Raw genomic sequence first — 21,480 nt, 5'->3', positions numbered from 1 at the left:
TCACACATTTTTATGCCATTGCATGTGCCGTTTGCTTTCCGTAGCATCTTTGTACTGTCTTTATATTTGTGGCATAGTCCTTGTAATTTCTTTTCCTCTCTTCTTCCTATGCATGAGTTGTCTATTTACCCTTGTCTCCTTTTTTACTGGGGTAGTATTGTTTTCCTTATTTATTTATATGAATCAGCTGTATTGTAAGACTATTAACCCTTTAAATTTACAATTTTATTTTTTAATCTTACGTAGTTCATGATATTAAGTAGTTTTCATCTCTGAGCAGTAAAATATATTGATGATGTCCTGTTAATCTTCCCGTTTTCTTCCACTAAATCCTAAACCAACACAGATCTTTATATGTATTTATAGTCTAATTTTTGTCTAGCTTTAGTTTTTATATCTAATTATGTAATTCATCTGGAATTTAGTTTTTTGTAAGGAGCTATAAAAGAATCTTTATTTTTTCAATAAGGTATATCAGTTGACTCAGACCAATATATTGAATAATACTTCTTTTTCCTACTGATGTGTTTAATTAATATACTAAGACTTTTTCTCCATTGCCCTTTATTTTCTTTTAATCTGTGTTTCAGTATTTAACAGTATCACATAATTATTAATTTAAGTTCATGATATGTTTGAATATTAAGCTATGCATTTATTTTCTGTTGCTGTGTATCAAATTAGCACAAATTTAACATCCATTTTTATCTCATTCATTATCAGTGTCTGTGAGTCAGTATTCTGGGCATGGGTTATCCAGATCCAAGTAACCTCTGGTGTCGGGTGGTTATAATCAGATGTCAGCAGGTGCTGTGGTTTCATGTAAGCAAGGCTTGTGGGGTTGTCTTCCAAGCTCCTTCGTATTATTGGCAGACTTAGGTTCCTTCCAAATGTAGAACTTATGGTGGCTTTCATCTTCAATGCCAGCAAGAGAAAATTACTTTGAATCTCTTTCTTTTTATTTAAAGGGCACCTACCTGATTAAATTTGGCCCACCTAGATAATTTCCCTTTTTTAATTAAAATTAAAAAAAAATATTTTTATTTTTGAGAGAAAGAGAGAAAGAGAGAGAGAGAGACCGAGCGAGCACAGAGTGCAAGCAGGAGAGAGGCAGAGAAAGAGGGAGACACTGAATCAGAAGTAGTCTCCAGGCTCTGAGCTGTCAGCACAGAGCCTGACGCGGGGCTCAAACCCACGAACCGTGAAATCATGACCTGAGCTGGAATCGGACGCTTAACTGGCTGAGCCACCCAGGCACCCTTATTAAAAATGTTTTAATGTTTATTTGTTTTTGAGAGAAAGAGAGACAGAACGCAATTGGCGGGGAGAGACAGAGAGAGAGGGAGAAAGATTCTGAAGCAGGCTCCAGGCCTCAAGCCGTCAGCACAGTGACATGGGTCTTTAACCCACAACCATGAACTCGTGACCTGAGTTGAAGTTGGATGCTGAGTCACCCAGGCACCCCTAATTTCTCTTTTCATTAACTGACAATCAACTGATTTGAGAACTTAATTACATCTGCAAAATCCCATTTGCCATATAATAGTGAAATTCTTATTCACTCATAGAGAAGGGATTGTGCAAGAATGCACATAAGGGAATCTTGGAGGCCATCTCAGAATTCTATCTCCCACAGGTGAGACAAGGCTTCCTTTGCTATTTATCTGTTTTCAATGTATTCTTAGCATTTTTATACATTTATCATTCCAAGTAAACTTTGTGGGCCAAAGCAGCAAATCAGTGTACAAATCTTTCGAGTTTTATGCACATTTGAAAATTTTCACAATAAAATATGATGAAACAGGTAATCAGACAAACCAGAACCCACCAAGTACTTAGCTAAGATAGCCATTTGTCTCACTCCTTAGATAATAATCAACAACCACTCTTTTTGGGATTTTATTTGGAATTGCTTTAAACTTATAAACTGATCAGGAAAGAATGGGCATTGGGGTGCCTGGATGGCTCAGTCAGTTAAGCAGCCAACTACAGCTCAGGTCATGATCTCACAGTTGGTGGGTTCGAGCCTTGTGTCAGGCTCTGTGCTGACAGCTCAAAGTGGAGCCTGCTTCGGATTCTGGGTCTCCCTCTCTTTCTGACCGTCCTCCACTCACACTCTGTGTCTCTCTCTCTCAAAAATAAATAAACATTAAAAAAAAAGGAAAAGAAAAGAATGGGCATTTAAAATTTGAATGAGTTGAGTTTTTATATATCTCACTTAGAAATTAATTTTTGTTATACTTGTGATGCTGCTATAAAATTATTTTCATTATGCTTTCTGATTCTTTTTTAAGTTAAAAAATTTTTTTAAATGTTTGTTTATTTTTGAGAGAAAGAGAGAATGTGAGCAGGGGAGGGGCAGAGAGAGAGGGAGACAGAATCTGAAGCAGGCTTCAGGCTCTTCTGTCAGCACAGAAGCCATCGTGGGGCTTCAACTCATGAACTGTGCAATCATGACCTGAGCCAAAGTCATATGCTTAACTGACTGAGCCACCCAGTCGCCCCTCTAACTGATCCTTAAATATATTTTTATTTTGTATCTCACCTTACTGAACTCTAATAATTTTGTCCTGTTAGATGAATATCTGGGTTTTATTTGGAAGTAAATAATCTGAAAAAAAATGAAGTTTTTCATTTAAATGATCTGACTTCAGTTTTTATATTTTATTGAATTTGGCTAGAACTTCCTGACCTGGTTTTGTCTAGTTCTGATAACTCTAGTTTCTTTTTTCTGATGCTTCAAGTGTTTCATCATTAAGTATAATGTTGACTATTTGTTTAAGTGATTTTTCTTACCATTTTGGAGAAGCATTTTTAAAAATCATATTGAAATTTCTCTCTCTTTTTTTTTACCTGTTGATTTATGGATCAATTTATGGATTGTCAAAAAATGGAGGAAAGGTATATTTTTTGTTTTTGATGCTGTCCACCTAAGTTTAAATGTTAGTTTTATCAAATCTTAGGAACATCAGAAAAACAAAGAACATGGAAAAATAGGAAAGTCACAAAAAAATCTACAATATGTATGTGTATATAATATATGATATGTTATATTTGGTTATAATTATGAACATATTACTAAATTAACTTTTTTCCCCCACTGGCTATGACAGCAAAATGTCTTTAGTATCTGTTTTTCTTGGCATTTGAATTTGAAATCAGCTCACACATCTAACATGAACCTTTGTGCTTAAAGTTCTAGTCTGGCTCTAGTCTGGTAAGTTTTAAATCTTTTTTATGCAATCATGGAAAAAAATATGTTTCTGCTTGAAGCAGTTGTCAAACAAGCTTCTTTCATCGGCAGTCAGACACAGGGCAGCTGAATGAGGCTGTTTAGTCTAGAGTAAATGCTCATGAGAGTACAAGGTCACTGAGGAAATGTAATTATGCAGTTGATTCCAGAATAGTTTTTTTATAGTAAGAACTTTAAAAGTATTAAATCATAATGTTAATTATGAATATATATATTCAAAAATTCATCTTAGAAAAGCACTACACAAACCAAATTATTTAGTTTAAATAATAAAACTATAACTAGATTATTACAGTGAAATATAGTTTTAATTTGGATTTTTTCAGGACCCTAAAAAAGGCAGGTTCAAGTTATTATTAGAATTTGGTCAATTCTTCTCAAATCAGTAGAAAATTCAGAAGACTCTGTACCTCCATATATAAATGTCTCCATTGGAAATGAAACCTCATAGTATTTAACTCATGTTAATTGAAAAAAACAGTTGGTTATTTAATGTTCCTTTACTTTTGTTGTTCGTTCATTTATGGAGCACCTTCAGTGTACCAGTGACCCTTCTCGGTACTGAGAAAACAGCAGTGAGCAAAACAGAGAAAACACCTACTGTCATTCTGTTAGGAGGAAGCTACCAATAAAAAATACACTAATGAATCTATTAGAAGGTAGTTAGTATTTTGAGGACAAATGCAGCAGGATAAAGGGATTTATAGAGATTGGAGTAGAGTGCTATTTTTACATGGTACTGATAGAATCTTATATAGGAAGATACTTGAACAGACATGAATTAAGCAAAGAAGCCAATCATGTGGTATTGGAAGAATATCACAGATATTACAGAAGGAACTGTAAGTGTACAGGTCCTGAGGTGGGAGTGTACATGAGGAGGAGAAAGTAGGCCAGTGTCTGGAGCAGAGTGAATTGTAGAATGGTAAGTGATACTATCAGAGTGGTAGCAAGTTTTTATGTAAGAGGCAGGCTGAGCCCAGTTAGATTGTGTTTTTTAGGTAATGGTTTCCGAGACGTGGGCTTTTACTTTGAAGGAGATGGGAAGTTATAAGAGAATTTTGAATAGAGGTGTGTCATATGACTTACCATTTAGAAATGTTTATTATAGGAGAATCGATAAGAGTGAAAACAAGAAAGCTTACAGCAGTTCTGATTAAGATGGTAGTGCCTTATACTAACATGGTAGCAGTGTAGTTGCTGAGAAAATGGTCAGATTATGGATATAATTTTAAAATGGAGACCAAAGGATTTTTGATGGATTAGATGTAGGGAGGCGTAAAAAAGTTCCTGAGCAACAAAGCTGCCATTTCCTGTGATAAGGGAGAGTAGGGGGAGGGATTCTTTGAAGCAGCATAATTGTGTCAATTTAAATTTTTTATCAAATAATCAGTTTAAAGCTATTTCTAAAAAATGTTTCCAAAGAGTTGGGGGAAAAAAAAACCCTTAGAGATAACTCCATGCAACATCTCCTCTTTTGTAGAACAGCGAACTGTCTTAAGTCTACTACAGACAAGAGGTCAGAAAAGAAAGCTTTTGTGCTCATAGCCACATCTCTGGTTTGTGCAAAGCTAGGACTAGATACTTAGGCTCTTAGACTACTTTTCCTCTGTTTTATCACCTGCCTTTGCCATATACAGAGCTTTTAAAATATGAATGAGCTTTATTTTTATTTTGCTTTTAAATTATTATAGTTTCCGATAGTATATTAAGGAGAGTGAATTCAAATATGTAGTATCAAAAAAAAAAAAAAAGAAAGAAAGTTATTCTGAGCATAAGCCAAATTCTAGTTTCTAGTCAGTGTTTTTGTGCATGTGTGTGTGAGAAAAATAGGAGTGAATTGGACGAAGTAACTCACAGGCTTGTGGGTCGGAGAATAGGTAAAGGTGACCTGATAGCAGAGGTATAGAAAGGGTGGGGCATTAGCAATAGTCCGTCCCAGTGGTAAGGAGTTGCATTGTCTGTAGAGGATTAAAAAATAATAAAACCAGTTGAAAGTCAATCTTTTTTTTTTTTATCACCATGTACTAGCAGTTCTAAACAATGTTCATTTTCAAATACTCCTTCCTTAAAAAAGTCTTTTGTTGGTTTAATTTCTAAATAATTTCTGTTGATACTTTTTGAATTTCATAGTATATATGTAAACTTCCAATGAGCACATCTTTATTTTTTGTTTTTTAATTATATTTTATTGTACATAGGAGTTAATTCAGAGAAGTCCCAGTTTTATAGTCAGCCCTCTGCTCCACCCCCTACCCTCTCTAAAATCCATGCGCTCAGCTATATTTAGCCTCATTCAAGAGTAAGGTCTTTAAGGCTTTAGAATCCTTCCAGCTTCTTTCTGGCAATTTTTTTATTTCCATCTCCCCTGTGGTACTGTAAGTTCCTGAGTTTAGGTAGTAGATTTGGAGTAAACTTCAAATAGATAAATAGATACAGCCCAGTGATTGTAAAGATGAAGAAATAAAACATAAGTTCTTGGAGCATTTATTTGTGTTTAAAAGCTTTTCAACCAGGGTACATCTGAAGGTTGCAGCTAGAATCAATCGTAAAGGAACAAAGATGTGAATAGTATTACAATTTCTGGAATTTATTGTGAAATAAACATTTTATAAAACCCTGTCAAAGTCGTTTTTATCATTAAGATGTTTCCTGTCTATTTGGATATCTGTTGTTCAGGAAAGAAACTGGAAATTAAAATTAACAAAATATATTCTTCACTGATTATGAGCAAAGATAAACTTTTTAATTGATGTATAATTAACGTATGGTATCTTATTAGTTTCAGGTTTATATCATAGTGATTCAGTATTTTTGTACGTTAAAGAGTGGTCCCTTATAAGTCTAGTTACCATCTGTTTCCATACAAAGTTATTGCAATATTATTAATTGTATGGTCTGTGTTCTACATTACATTCCCATGACTTACTTATAACAAGATTAAGGTAAGGTAAATTGACAAATCTGGTTTTATTACATATGGAACATGAATATATGAAGATCAATTTTAGTGATTCATTGACAAATTTGCAGAAGTCAGAGCTTCAAAACAAAATATTTTGAGTTCATTATGTACTTATAAATATTTTCCTGTTTTCAAAAATTAATATAATTAATAGGTATTTTAATCTGTAACTTTTTGGCCTCTTGTGGTATAAATTTTATATTGTTTTACAGTAGAATTTTTTTACTGGCATAATTATGTGCACAAAATCAATAAAAGAAAAATCTCACTGTGTGTGTGTACTTTCTGCCTTGTTATTCTCATTTCATGATTATTACAGAAACTAATTTTGTTGTATAGAGGAGTTGATGTGGTAAAAATGATCAGTTCTGCTTATCCAATATACTGGGTATGCAACTGACTGATAAGAGTTGACCCTGAAGATAGGATCCTGGGTCACAGGTTTCTATCACACCAAAGCATTGTCAGTTTAGTTATACAAATGAATTTTCCATATTTGGTTTTACTGCTTTCCCAAAAAATGTGGAGACTTGGATTTTGTTTTATTTAAGGCAAATTATACTCAGAGGAAGATTGTCTTTGCCAGTAATTTATTTAAAACAGGTTTATTGTAGGAAATTATAATTTATAATAATATATCACAAGCCAGTAGCATACAGCATAATGTCTCTTAATAAGCCAATGAAGAAAGAAATACTCCAAATCAGTGATAGATTAATTACACTATGGTTTCAGGCAAAGGAGAGGTGAAAGAAATAAAGCCCAAATTTAATTGAGGTGTACCTTTCTATGAATTGATTCTCAGTAGAGTCACTCTTTTCAACTAAAAGTTGGGGTATCAGTGCTGGCATAAGTCTCTTGCCGCTGGGGCATATAGCTGGTGGGCAATGGCTCTGGTGTTGGCAGGCATGGTGGGCTGCTCTGAAGGTTATCACTCTAGGGACCATTTTCACAGTTTGCACCATTGCCGATGAGGAGTAGCTTTGCCAGGGCAGGAACAGATGTCCCTTCCCTTCCTGGGAGTGCTGCATGGTTTATTGCCATTGCCAACCAAGAGAAGCCTGGTCATGGCAGAGACAAGTGTCTTAAATCTTTGGAGAGTTTTTAGAACAGAGTAGCCTTAACCAGACTGAACATCCGCAGTACCACCTCACAAACTCTTGGTATTTATAGTTTCAATGTTCATTACATCTTAGCTGCTCTTCAGTATGTTACTGTCAGTAAGTCTCCAGCAGTGCCTGTCAACAGTTGAACTACTGAGTACAGGTGTCTATTACAATATCCTGACACAGCTTCCTCAGTGTAAACAAATTCACCCTGAGATCAAAATCACTTTACTTAAGTCATAAACAATTTAATTTGAAATCATAATACACCAGTATACAACAGATTTGGGGGAAAAAAAAAGGAATGGTCAGGTATTAGATCCTGCTTAGGTTAAAAAGTTGTGATTGTTGAATCTGGAAAACCAATGACTATGCTTTGGGGGAGCAGAATGAATATGGCTGATAAATCATTTTTTAGTTTATGAAGCATTTTGTAAGGGAGTACTGTTTTGAAAGGATAATTACCAATAAGATGGTAAAATGTGGATCAGATGACCAGGCAGGAATGGGCTCTTCATGCTGAAATAGTGCAATGTAGAAAAAGATGCTGATTGGTTCTGTGTAGCTTTGATATTTATTTATAAGAACGAGATACTATTTCAGGTAATTTTTCAGAGTCAAGTGAATTGTTGTCCTGGATTCTATATACCTCAATATAGCGTTTTTGACTCTGCCCAGCTTCTAAATCTTAGCTTTTTGTTGTTCTATTTATCTGTGTCTTTCTTTTTTATTTAAGTTTGTTTATTTATTTTGAGAGAGAGCAAGTGACCCAAACAGGGGAGAGACAGAGAGAGAGGGAGAGAGAGAGAGAGGGAGAGAGGCCAACTGTCATTGCAGAGCCTGACTTGGGGCTCATTATCACAAATGGGTAGATAATGACCTGAGCCGAAATCAAGAGTCAATGGTTACCTGACTGAACCACCCAGGCTCCCCTAGATTTGTCTCTAAACATCCTAAACGTGAGAGATCAAGATTTAGTTGTCTACAACTCCTTTCCTATCCTAATTTCAGTTCCCCTGTTGTGCCTCAATACAGTTGTATCACCCTTTTTAAATTGAGTCAATAGTCACTATTTCCATGGTGAATATGTAAATATTATTTTCAACTGAGCCACATATAACACAGTGATTTTGTTTCTTTAGATTTCTTATATTGATTGCCTTGCCTTTTTTTTTTTTTTTTGGTCTTCAGTTTTTATTTTGGACTTAATCAGCATCTTGCTTACTTCATCAAACCCTAAAATCATGTTAACTTTTTGGGGGCTAATGGGCATGAAAACACAATAGAATATCACCATTTGTCTGCCTTTTGCCTGCCTCAGCAAGCCCTAAAACCAATTTAACCTCTCTGGGACTAATAAATATGGAAACAGAATAATCACTCTTCACTTTCTTTTAACTTCCTTAACCCAGTGTAGATGGCACTTCAGTGCTGTTTTTGTTAAGACCTTAGTCTTTCCTGCCCTTGTGCTTGCTTCTCTGACAGGCATGCAGCCTATCTGCTTTGCTGATTTATGATGAGTAACATCTGGGCTTGTGGGAGTGCTGCTTTCTAAATCTTTAAAAAAAATATTCAGCGAAGGAGTGATGAGCTGTCTTTAGATTTAGAGAAAATTTGGTCAACCTTTAAGGTTTTTGCATTGGGTTTTACCTCAAACTTAATTTAGAAAGATTGAAAGTTAGGGAGCCAGAAACAATAATATTTACTTCTTTCTCCTATTTCCACCCCTCCAAGAGAAAAGGAAGAACGATTCAGGGGCCAGGATTTGCTGGTGAGAGACAGGAGTCTTCCCAGTTGTACGATATATTTGGATAGCTCTGTCTTCCAGCAAATGAGTCAGCAACAGGAAGGTATTTCTTGGATATCTATGGTAACTTTTTTCTATGAAGCTACCAGTTTTAGGAAGGATCTTTATCCTCTCATTTGGTTTGAAATTAATGTCTATTATCTAATGGTGGCTCTACCACTTCCATCTGTTTCTTGAGTTTGCTAACTGGTCTTGGTGGGTTTTATTTATTTGTTGTAGATAATTTATCCAGTACCATCTTAACTCTCAGCTTATACTTAATGTTTAAGAATGATATATTGAAAGGCTATAGCGTTTTCAGATTGTCAATTATGTCCAGCATTAAAAAAAATGGAATAAAATAGAAAATAAACTAGCCAAAGACACTGTACTTAGTAAATGTAAGTATTGTTTTGTGATACTCTTGTTTCCATTATATGTGCATGTGTATAAACATTTGTAGTGGGTTTTCACATAAAGTATATTTACTAATTATGGGAAGAAAAGTTTGAGAAATGCAGTTTTAAGCTCAGAGCACACATAAAATATTTATGAAGTCTAGGAAACATATTCTTAAGATCTAAGGGAGGCTATGTATGGGCATATGTGAGTATAGCCTCTGATTTCTTCTATCACAGTGCTTTATGGAGTCTCATCAGTTTCCAGCCCTCTTTTTCTCAGGAAAAATAGTCATCTCCATTTATCATCTAGGTCCAATGGACCCTTTTTATTAAATAATTTTAAGTTATTTTATGAATAATTTGCAGATATAAGAATAAGTGAATAGTAGAAAAAACTTTAATAGAAAATTTAATAATGATTAAAGCATAGCACAGATTTTAATTTTATACATTTTTTTCTAAAATTTTTTAATGTTTTATTTATTTTTGAGAAAGAGAGACAGCATGAGCAGGGGAGGGTCAGAGAGAGAGGGAGACACAGAATCTAAAGACAGGCTCCAGGCTCTGAGCTAGCTGTCAGCCCAGAGCCTGATGCGGGACTTGAACCCACCAACCGTGAGCCATGAGATCATGACATGAGCTAAAGCCGGACGCTTAAACCGACTGAGCCACCCAGGCGCCCGTTATACATTTTTGATTTAGAAGGTATATACACCCCAAATTGACAACATTCTTTGAGAGCAACTAACCACGAACAGTGAGCACGCATGAAAGTGGAACATATCCGTATTGTAAATATTGTTCCAGCTTATCACTATTGGTTCTGCTTGCATTTATGTCATCAAAATGCAAATACATCATTACTAAATTCAAGCTTATTATTTTTTTCTCTCTCTTTGTCAAAATTAAATGCTTATTGAAAACTTAAGTGCCTTGTAATTTGGGTCAAGAAAGGACCACTATCTCTTTTGCACTTTATTACCAAAGATTCTCAGTTTTAGATTTATAAATGGCAGCTAGAATGACCAATTAGATGTAGATCATTTCTTTATCATAATTCTCCTTCCTTCAAAATACATTTGTATATGCACCAACCTATAACACTTCTGCACTTAAAAACGGTAGCAAGTAAATTGCTGTATACAAACATCAGAAATAAAGAAATGTGGACACACATTCTTTCAGCAAAGTGACAGATAGTTAAAGTTTTTCTCTCATGTTATTCATTATAGAGAAAATCCATCCTGTTTAATGACTGAATGGATGAAAATGTAATATTTCCTGTTTGTCCTTAAAAATATACCCTTGGGTGACTGCAGATGGGCATCAGGAATCTATTTTGGGGGATAAAAATGTTTTAAAATTGGATTGTGTTGATGGTTTTCAACTCTGTAAATTTACTAAAAATTATTGAATTGCACAGTTAAGACTATATTGGTAATTCACTGATTTTTGAGTTAGAGAAAATTCATCTTGAATATTTTCTTTTCTTTTTTTAATTAAAAACTTTTTTTTTTAAGTTTATTTATTTTTGAGAGGGAGAGACAGACTGAGCATGAGCAGGGGAAGGACAGAGAGAGGGAGACAGAAGTAGGCTCCAGGCTCTGAGCTGTTAGCATAAAGCCTGACAAGGGGCTCAAACCCCATGAACTGTGGAATCATGACCTGAGCTGAAGTTACATGCCTAACTGACCGAGCCACCCAGGCACTCCTCAGCGAGGATATTTTCAAAATCCTCTTTAAAAAGGGATGTTAAAAAAGATAGAATAATTTGGACAATGTAGTATGAAAACTGAAGATTGATATGATAGTTGTGATTTATTTATTATTTTTCAGTTGATAACCATTATTATTTCATTCATTATTTTAGTTGTTTTTTAACATTAAAAGGAGAAATTAAAGTAATTCCTAGAATAATAAAACAATAACCTGTTTGTTTTTTACGTTTCTATCTATTATAAAAATAAAGTCAGTAAGATCCCATAATATTAATAAAAAGGGCTAGTGAATATACATGGTTATATTATGGCAATTTAGAATTAATTTTATTCTATTTTAAGCAGTTTTACTGAGATATAATTGACATACAGTAAACAGCATTTATTTAAAATACACAGTTTGCAAGCTTCAGTATCTTTGTAAAATCAAGATATGTGTCATCCTCAAAAGACTGCTGTTATCACTTTATAATTTCTCTTTCATACCTCTTAGCCAAGCACCAAGACAATAGTCATATGCTTTATTAAGTCATATGAGTTCTTCATATATTTTGGATATTTACCCCTTATTAGATGTATGACTTACAAATATCTTCTTCTATTCAGTAGGTTGCTTTTTCATTTTGTTGAGGATTCCCTTTGCCATGGAGATGCTATTAATAGATTGATTGAGCATGTGCATGTGCCGGGTTGGGGTGGATGGGGAGGAGTAGAGGGAGAGAGAGTCTTAAAGCAGGCTCCATGCCCAGCACGGATCCCATCGTGGGGCTTCATCTCACAACAGTGAGATCATGACCTAAGCCAAAATCAAGAGTTGGATTAACTGACTGAGCCACCAGGCACCCCTGCAGATGCTTTTTAGGTTGACATAGTCCCATTTGTTATTTTTGCTTTTGTTGCTCTTACTTTAGGAGTCAGATCCACAAAGTTATTGCTAAGACCAGTGTCAGGGAGCTTACCCATGTTTTCTTCTAGGATTTTTATGGTTTCTGGTCTTTAATCCATTTTGAGATAATTTTGGGGTATGGTGTAAGATATTGGTTCAGTTTCATTCTTTTGAATTTGGCTGTCAGTTTTGCCCATTTCTTTTATTGGATTTGTTTTCTTACTCAGTTTTGAGAGCTTTGTATATATGCTGTCTTGAAATATTTCTATATTCTGTTTATCAGATGTATAATTTGTAAATTTATTCTCCTAGTCTGTGGCTTATTCAATTTAGTCTCTTAAGTGTTCTTAAAACAAAAGTTTTAGTTTTGATGAAGTCTAGTTTATTAATTTTTTTCTTTTATGGATCATACTTTGGGTGTTATATCTGAGAAATTTTTGCCCAATCCAAAGTCAAATCAGTTTTCTTGCCTTTTCTTCTGTAAGTTTTATATTTTTGGAGTTAACATCATTTAGCTATGTGACCTATTTTTAGTTCATTTTTATATTTGGTAAGTATGATTTGAAGTGTTTTTTTTTTTGCATATGAATATTGAATTGTTTCCACACTATTTGTTGAAAAGACTATTATTTTCTCCATTGAGTTGCCTTTTCACCTTTGTCAAAAATCATTTGTCCATATATGTGTAGATCTGTCTCACAACTCCATTCTGTTCCAGTCATTTGTTGATCCTGATACCAAAACTATATTGTCTTGATTGCTTTGTCTTGATTGCTTTCTAATAAGTCTGAACATCAGGCCTTCAGTTTATTATTTTATTACAAAGTTGTTTTGACTGTCCTAGGTTCTGGGCATTTCTCTGTAAATTTTGGGTGCAGTTTGTCCATTTCTACAGAAAAAGACTGTTGGGATATTTTTTTAAATCCTTTTAAAAATATTTTTAATGTTTATTTATTTTTGAGAGTCAGAGAGAGAGCATGAACCAGGGAGGGGCAGAGAGCAAGGGAGACACAGAATCTGAAGCAGGCTCTAGACTCTGAGCTGTCAGCCCAGAGCCTGACGCAGGGATTGAATTCATGGACCACGAGATCATGACCTTAGTCGAAGTCGGACGCTTAACTAACTGAGCCACCTAGGCGCCCCTGTTGGGATATATATTTTTTAACTTTTAATTTAGAGTTGCCTGGGTGACTCATTCAGTTAAGTCTCCAACTCTTGGTTTCAGCTCAGATAATGATCTCACGGTTGGTGTATTCAAGCCCCATATCAGGCTCTGCGCTGACAATGCGGAACCTGCTTGCGATCCTCCCATTCCCTCTCTCTGCTCTTTCCCTGCTCTCTCTCCCCAAATAAATAAATAAACTTAAAAAAATAAACTTATATTAGAACAGCTTTGAGTTTATAGAAAAACTTCAAAGATAATGTAGAGAATTTGTATATACCTCACATGATTCTCCTAATAACACCCAATATTAGCATGATATAAATGCTATAAATAATGAAACTATTGATGCATCTTTATTAATTAATATCTATATTTCATAATTATTCATTAGTTTTTACCTACTGTGGTTTCTGTGTTCCAGGATCTCATCTAGGTACGACATTACATTTAGTAGTCATGTCTGCTTAGGCTCCTCTTAGCTGTGAAAGTTTCTCAGACTTTCCTTGTTTCTGGTGACCTTGATAGATTTGAGTAGTGGTCAGGTATTTTGTAAAATGTCCTTCTCTTGTAATATATTTAAGGTTTTCACATGATTCGAATAGGGTTATATGTTTTTTTGAGGAAGAGATAAAATGCCATTTTTATTTCTCCATATCAAGGGTATGTCTTATTATTGTTGGGGGTTAACCATGATCATGTAGCTGAGGTAGTGTTTGTCAGGTTTCTCTGTAAAGTTACTCTTATTTCCCCCTTTCTTCATTGTGCTCTTTGGAAGACAATCACTATGCACTGACCATACCTAAAGAGTGGGGGTTGTGCTCAACTTGCTTGAGGGTATTGTATCTGCATATATTATTTGGGATTCTTCTGCATGGGAGATTTGACTCTTTTTCCCCATCTATTTATTCAGTCTTTTCTTTTTTCCTGTCACTAAAGACTCATGAATGTTTGTTCTACACTTTGGATTTTAAGCCAGTGTTGGCCACTTGAGGTGTCTTAGTGGGCTCTGGTGTTCACTTGCCCTTCCCACATCATTGTGTATGTTTTGTTTTGTTTTGTTTTGGTACTTCTTTACTTTCTGGCACTTCTTTACTTTTGGTACTTCTTTACTTTTTTGTGTGTGTAAATAATCATGTAAAGATGTCTCAGGCTCATCATATATATTTCTGACCCAGTTCTAGAATCAAACATTTCTTTAAGAAGTATGCTTGTACTACTGGGGTATCATTGCTTCTAAATTGTACCAGAAGTTTGACCAGGATTGCATTAAATTGGTAGATCAATTTGGAGTGAATTGGCTCTATTTTAATAATAGAGTCTTCTGATTAGATACAAGGCATATTTTCCCATTTAAGTCTTCTTAATTTTCTCTTACTATTTTTAGTGTACATGCCTTGCATATATTCTGTCAGATTTATCTCCTTTTTAAATATATTTTTAAAATTTTTTGTGTAAATTCCAGTTAATTAACTCAGTGTAAGACTAGTTTCACATGTACAGAATAGTGCCTCAACACTTCCCTATAGTACCTGGTGCTCATTATAAGTGCACTCCATAATCCTCCTCACCTATTTCACTCATCCACCAACTGATGAATGGATAAAGAAGATGTGGTATATATATTTTAATGTTCTTATAAATAGTATTTTAATGGTTTTTTTTCTCAATTTATAATTGCTTTCTTTTGGAATAAAGAGATATAATTAAGTTTTCTATATTGATCTAATAGCTTGCAACCTTGCATTTAGTGCTAATAGTTTTTTTATGGAGTCCATTGGAGTTTTTTTGTGTATAAATAATCATGTTATCTGCAAATTCTCTTATCAGGAACATAAAAATTTAGGATTGTCATAGACTTTTCATTTACTGGCCTCTTTATCATTATGAAATGATTCTTTTATTTCTGGTAATATTCTTTGCTGTGAAACCTAGTTTGATATTAAAATAGCCATTTCAGCTTCCTTTTGACTAGTGTTAACATGGTATGCTATTTATGTTAACTTGTAATGGGTTTTAATTGTTATTTTAAAATGAATTAATAAATATTTTCTAATTTTTTAGTTTTAATTTTTAATGTAGAAAATATAGGTACATATAACCTAAACAAAAGCTCTTTAGGAGTCCTCAGTAATTTTTAAGTGTAAGGAGGTCCTAAGGTGGATAAGTTTGAAAATTGCTGATCTATTTTCTATATATATTTTTTCATAAGATATGTAGCTTTTGTAGTAATCTTTCTAATTCATTTATTCATCAGATGTTCATTGAGCCAAATTTATTTTTAGGAAATAAAAATATATAAAATATGGTTTTGGTTATCAAAGAACTTGATGTAAAATTGAGGAACATGATAGTATATAAAGAAGTAGGATACAATGTGTTATACGAGATCTATGCTCCCCCAGTGTCATGGTGCCTGGCACAGGATTAAGCAGCATAGATTTAGTGTTATATATACCTGGCTTCAAATCCAAGCTTTGTATCTTAGCCATGAGAACTTAACCTCACTGAACCTTACTTGTCTTAATTATAAAATGGAGATGATAATAGAAGCTATCTCTCAGGATTGTTTGATTATGTAGCTTAATTTATAGTAATTAAGGTATAGTACTTTTAGTATTTAGAAAACATTTAATAAATGTTAACTGTCATTGTTTTAATAGTAAAGGTTTTATGGAGCAAGGGAGAAGTAGAGGTTTCATCTGGTTTTAGAGGCAAGGGAGGGTTTATGGAGGCGGACTCTTGTTAAATTGAGTCTAATTTTGATTGGCGAAGATTGTGGGCTAGTTAACATAAACAAAAGGAATGCCCTACAGTAGTAGCTGGGATTACATGCTGCCTCCACTTGATGAAAATCATTGTGATTAATGAATATCATCAGGATGATGAATTACCTGTTCATAGGAATAATGTCATCTGTTCCTCTGTTAATTTATTAAACATAGATGTAGTAATACCAATTTATTTTTATTTTTTAATAATAATAATTATAATAATAATAACTGTTATTATTGTTTAATGTTTATTTAAGAGACAGCATGAGTGAGAGACCATATGTGAGCAGGGGAGGGGCAGAGAGCATGGGAGACACAGAATCTCAAGCAGGCTCCAGGCTCTGAGCTGTCAGTACAGAGCCTGACATGAGACTTGAACTCACCGACAATGAGATCATGAGCTGAGCCAAAGTCGGATGCCCAATGGACTGAGCCACCCAGGCACCCCTAATTATTACTATTATTTTTTTAAATTTTAGATAGCGTGTGAGTGGGAGTTAGGCGCAGGGTGAGGGGGAGGGTGTTGAAAGAGAGCGAGAGAAGCTTAAGCAGGCTCCTTGCTCAGTGCAGAGCCTGACACAGGGCTTGGTTCTACAACCCTAGGATCATGACCTGAGCTGAAATCAAGAGTTGGAGGGTCAACTGACTGAGCCATCCAGGCAGCCCAATACCAAACTATTTAAGGTTTATTATCATATTGACATTTTAGTGTAGAGATTAAGAGAACATACTCTGGAGATATATTGCCCTGGTTTGTTAAATTCTGGGTTTTTCATTAATTAGTTTCCTGGGCAGTTTACCAGTCTCTCAGTGCTTTGTTTCCTCATTTTCAAAATGAGGATAATGTTAGTGCTTATGTCATGGAGTTGGGAAGATTAAATGAGTTAATAAATGATAAATTCTTAGAATAATACTTGACACATGTAAGCACTATATAAATGTTAGCTATTTGAGTGATAAATGCTACCATTGGAGTTAACATTCATCACTGGGAATATTGCTAATATGTAGTGAACTTAAATAAATACTGAACTTAAGCTCATTTTTAAAATAATGTTTATTCATTTTTGAGAGAGAGAGCAAGAGCAAGCATGCAAGTATGAGCAGGGAAGGGGCAGAGAGAAGAAGTGACAAAGGATTCGAAGTGGGCTCTGTGCTGACAGCAGCGAGCCCAAGCCCAGTGTGGGGATCGAACTGACAAACCATGAGATCATTACCTGAGCTGAAGTCAGACACTCAACTGACTGAGCCACCCAGGCACTCCCTTAAACGTATTTTAAAAATTTAAGTTCAGTTTAATTTGTTGATGGATTTGGTTTTTCTTTCCCACTATGACTGTCAAATTGCATTTTCAGGCCAAAGATACTTCAAATTACGTAGCCTGGGTCATTTACTTGTTCTGCATGATCTGTATCAGTTTAATTCTTTTTTAAAATTAAGTTTTATTTTTAATCTAAATACTGTTTCTATTTCTACAGTATCTATTGTTTATTAGGCATAATGATTTTTAAAGACCTATTAAGGGTAATCATACCTTTTTTAACCCAAGTTTTAATATTTTGACAAATATTAATATATATAATTTACACATATCATACCAATGAGAATTATTTTCTAGTCAGTGTTGTATAACAGAAATAGTAATCAATGAATGTTTGTTAAAGACTTAAACAGATAAGAAGTAAGTGAGATGACTATGGTAGTACGTCTTTGTCATTTATTTTTGCTTGTAGTTGTTTTAAAACTTAATGAAAAATGTTAAGTGTTTTTAGAACCAGGTTTGAGTTTTGTAAATAATAACTTTAGAAATAGAATGTAGAGCAAAATTAATCAATTATTTATCTTCACATTGGGGATAATATGTCTGTGATATGAAATGAGGGTCTTTGAATACATCAGCAAGAGTCTCTTTTAATTATATGGCTAGCCCGTTAATTGAAGGTACTGTGTGCAATCACTTACTAATTCTTCATTTTTTTGGTGGGAATTTAGGATCACAGGCTAGGATTCAGGTAATTATCTTTAGAGGTGTACCATGAAAGATTCATGTTCTGTTAAAAACCACTTTCAAGTATAGATAACTTAGTTTTCTTTAGGGATGTAGAATTGTGTTTCCTTAAAATAAAAGAAAAATAATCTGGAGATTGAGTTGTTAGGAAATTTTTAGACATGTGTAGCTTGGTGACTCTTTTAACCTTTCAAATGTAAAATATGTTCTTGTGTTAAAGACTTCTAATTTATAGTTAACATATTCTATGATTGTAACCTCAGTCTGATTTCTTTTTCTGTTTTTTTTTTATTAACTAAGATATAATTCATGCTTTTAATTTCCCTAAATCCTTCTGCCGTGAATTTTCTAACTAAATTGGTCATCAAGCATAAGAAACATTATACTTTATATAGGCTTTAAAAATTGTCACTCACTCCTATTTTCAGAAACAATAGAAATTATAAAAATTTAAATTTGAAAGAAAATGCATATAATATAACATGCTAAGACAAGTAAGCTTTTTGTTTTCTGAGAATCTCCTCCAATCATCTTGGAGTTGCAAATAGCTTTCGTAAGAGCTTCTGTTAAAATAAATTGAAGTTCATTAAGTTATCCCCATTATAAAGGTAATATATTTTCCTTATAGAAAAACTTAACAAATGTGTAAGTAAACAGTCATTTTTTATCAGTGTTTACCAATGTTTCTACTACAGTGGTCTCTATTTTGGGGAAATAATCATTCAAATCTTCTGTGCTTTTTTTCTTAGCATTTTGTTACCGAACTGTTGATTCTTTTCATCCTGGTTTTGAAGACGCCCATATTCCTCAAACAAATATCCAACAAGTAAAAACTAGATAGTTGGTTCTGTTGGTGTAGACTCAATATATTTAAGCTTTGCTTCTGTTAATATTCAATTATTTTAACACGATAAGAATGCCCAAAGTAGTCATAATTCTGATTTGAAGGTAATGTTGCCATGTTCTTTTTCTTTCTCTGTATAACTGGTTTTAAATCTAAAAGCATAAATCCTAAAGAGTGGGAGTGGAAAAACAGGGATGGTTTTCATTTGCTACAATTTCCTGTGAGACATGGCTCTAAACAAGGCCCATATTTACACAAGACAATATAGTTTTACATACAGTGGTGTATTCAGCACATTTTGAAATTCTTTAACCAGTCACCTGTATTTAATACTTTCTTAGTAAATGTGTTTAATAATGCTAGGTGAAATTTGAAATAATTTTTAAATAAATTTACAGTAGAAACACCAGTTAAATCAACCTTTTGGTAGTAAATGTTGGAAAAAAGTTAATTATTTTTGCTGCCACTGCAAAATCAATTGTGTAACTGTTCTTTTTAAACTGACTTCTACATTACTAAATTCTGAACACGACACTCCTGTAACTTGTCAGAGGCAGGTTTGGGTTAATAGATATTTTCAATGATGTAATGGGAACTTTTGGCAGTAAGTCAGAATATAATGGACTGTGATTAATGCTTTAATAAGTAGTTTTCTATTGCTCATGATGTAAAGGAGAAATAGTTTCCTGCTTGGATTGATAGGAGAATAGCAGGTGTGCATATAGTGTTAAAAAAAAAGAAGAGAATATTTTTCTTGGAATAACATTAATGTTTTTTTATGGCTAAACTTCATTATCATAAGAGATGCATATATTACCACAGAAACCTGCAATTGATTTGGAAAAATACAATTAGGAGATGATTACCAATTGCCTAGATTAAATCTTTTAATTTGTAGCCTTTATTTTCTTATGAAGCTGTAACTTGAAGTCCTTGTAGTTTGATACTAGTTCTTTAGTATAAAGTTTATAAGTTAAAGGAAATCAGGAATTTTCTTAAATCATAGGACATGTGAGTTCTATGCCTTTTTGTTTCAAAAACATTCACATTGTTCAGAAATTAGAAAATTTTTTTTAATTTGAAAGTTTTTCTCTTAAGGCCAGGAAGTACAGATTGATAGTCAAATGGAATAGTGATCATGTGAGAATTCTCCATTGCAAAGGGCAAAGTTCAGTCTATAAACTCAATAAAGTTCAGAAGTTTGGAAAGTTAAACCCAGGGGATTTTGTGTCAGCCTTGGAATCTGAGTAAGTGAAGACAAACCAGAAGAAATACTGGTGTGCCAGACTTCAGGGGTTGGCTTACCATTTTTTGGTTCTTTCATTTTTCTCAGTTTAATTTTGGCAACTTATATGCAGTTAAGTATGTGTTTTTTGTTATAGGTAGAGTCCTAGGGCTCAATAGATATGTTCCATTGGGAATAGTATTGTACCACTGCAGATACCCTCTGCCTTATGTTTGTCTCTGAAATATATGTAAAATTGAGTATTCCAAATGTGCACTTTTCTGGAAGAAAGTTCGTAATTGTCATCAGAGTCTCAAAGGGATCCTGATCCCAGTGAGAGATCTTTAGTGGTGGTTCTCAAGCTTTGGCATACATCAGAATCACTTGGAGGGTTTACTGAAACACAGATTGCTGGGTTCTACTTCCAGGGTTTCCGATTCAGTAGGACTGAAGTGGGGTCCCAGAATTTTCATATCTAACAAGTTTCCAATTGATGCTGATGCTGTTGATTGGGGAACCACACTTTGAGAACCACTGGTTTAACTTTGGTAAATAGCTTTATAGGCCCTTTCCTATATTCTTGTATAGTGTATATTTTACAAAAACACATATGCTAGGGTACCCAAGTGGCCCAGTCGATTAAGCGTACCGTACACTCAGTTTCAGCTCAGGTCATGGTCTCACGGTTTGAGAGTTTGAGCCCCACATCAGGCTCTGTGCTGACAGTATAAAGCCTGCTTGGGATTTTCTCTCTCCCCTCTCTCTCTGCTCCCTACCCCGCTTGTGCTCTCTCTTAAAATAAATAATCTTAAAAAAATTTTTTAAATAAAAAATATAAAAAAAATAAAAACCCACATAATGCTATGTTATATTGTTAACCTCTTTTAATTGACTATGTTTTTGACTATCTTTCCATAGTTATCCATAGCATCATTTAAAGTATTCTATATCTTGGGGCATCAGAGTGGCTCAGCTGGTTAAGTGTCTGACTTCGACTTAGGTCATGAACTCATGGTTCATGAGTTTGAGCCCCATATTAGGCTCTGAGCTGTCAGCACAGAGCACAGCCTTTGGATTCTGTGTTTCCTTCTCTCTCTCTTGTTCCCCTGCTCTTGTGCGTGCTCTCTCTTTCTCTCAAAAAGAAATAAAGATTAAAAAAATAAAGTATTCCATATCATAATTTACTTAAGCACTTTTGTATTATTTAGATCATTTTTTATTTGTTTTCATAATAAATATATCATTGCTAAATTTTTATATAACCTTCCTATTATTTCATTAGTAAAATCTCTAGATTGAAGGACAGACATGTTTCTAAGGCCCATTTGAGGCTAAATGATTTTTAACTTCTG

The 21,480-nt window shown here is 34.1% G+C and overlaps 1 protein-coding gene across 2 annotated transcripts in view; it reads left to right on the top strand.

Annotated features, from left to right (window-relative positions):
• MNAT1 (MNAT1 component of CDK activating kinase) overlaps positions 1-21,480 on the top strand; it is a 207,349-nt gene that overhangs the window by 141,214 nt on the left and 44,655 nt on the right. The window lies entirely within an intron of this gene.

The sequence above is a fragment of the Suricata suricatta genome, chromosome 9 (genome assembly GCF_006229205.1).
Source record: "Suricata suricatta isolate VVHF042 chromosome 9, meerkat_22Aug2017_6uvM2_HiC, whole genome shotgun sequence".
NCBI lineage: Eukaryota > Metazoa > Chordata > Mammalia > Carnivora > Herpestidae > Suricata > Suricata suricatta.
This window is presented reverse-complemented; position numbering and strand designations above follow the sequence as displayed.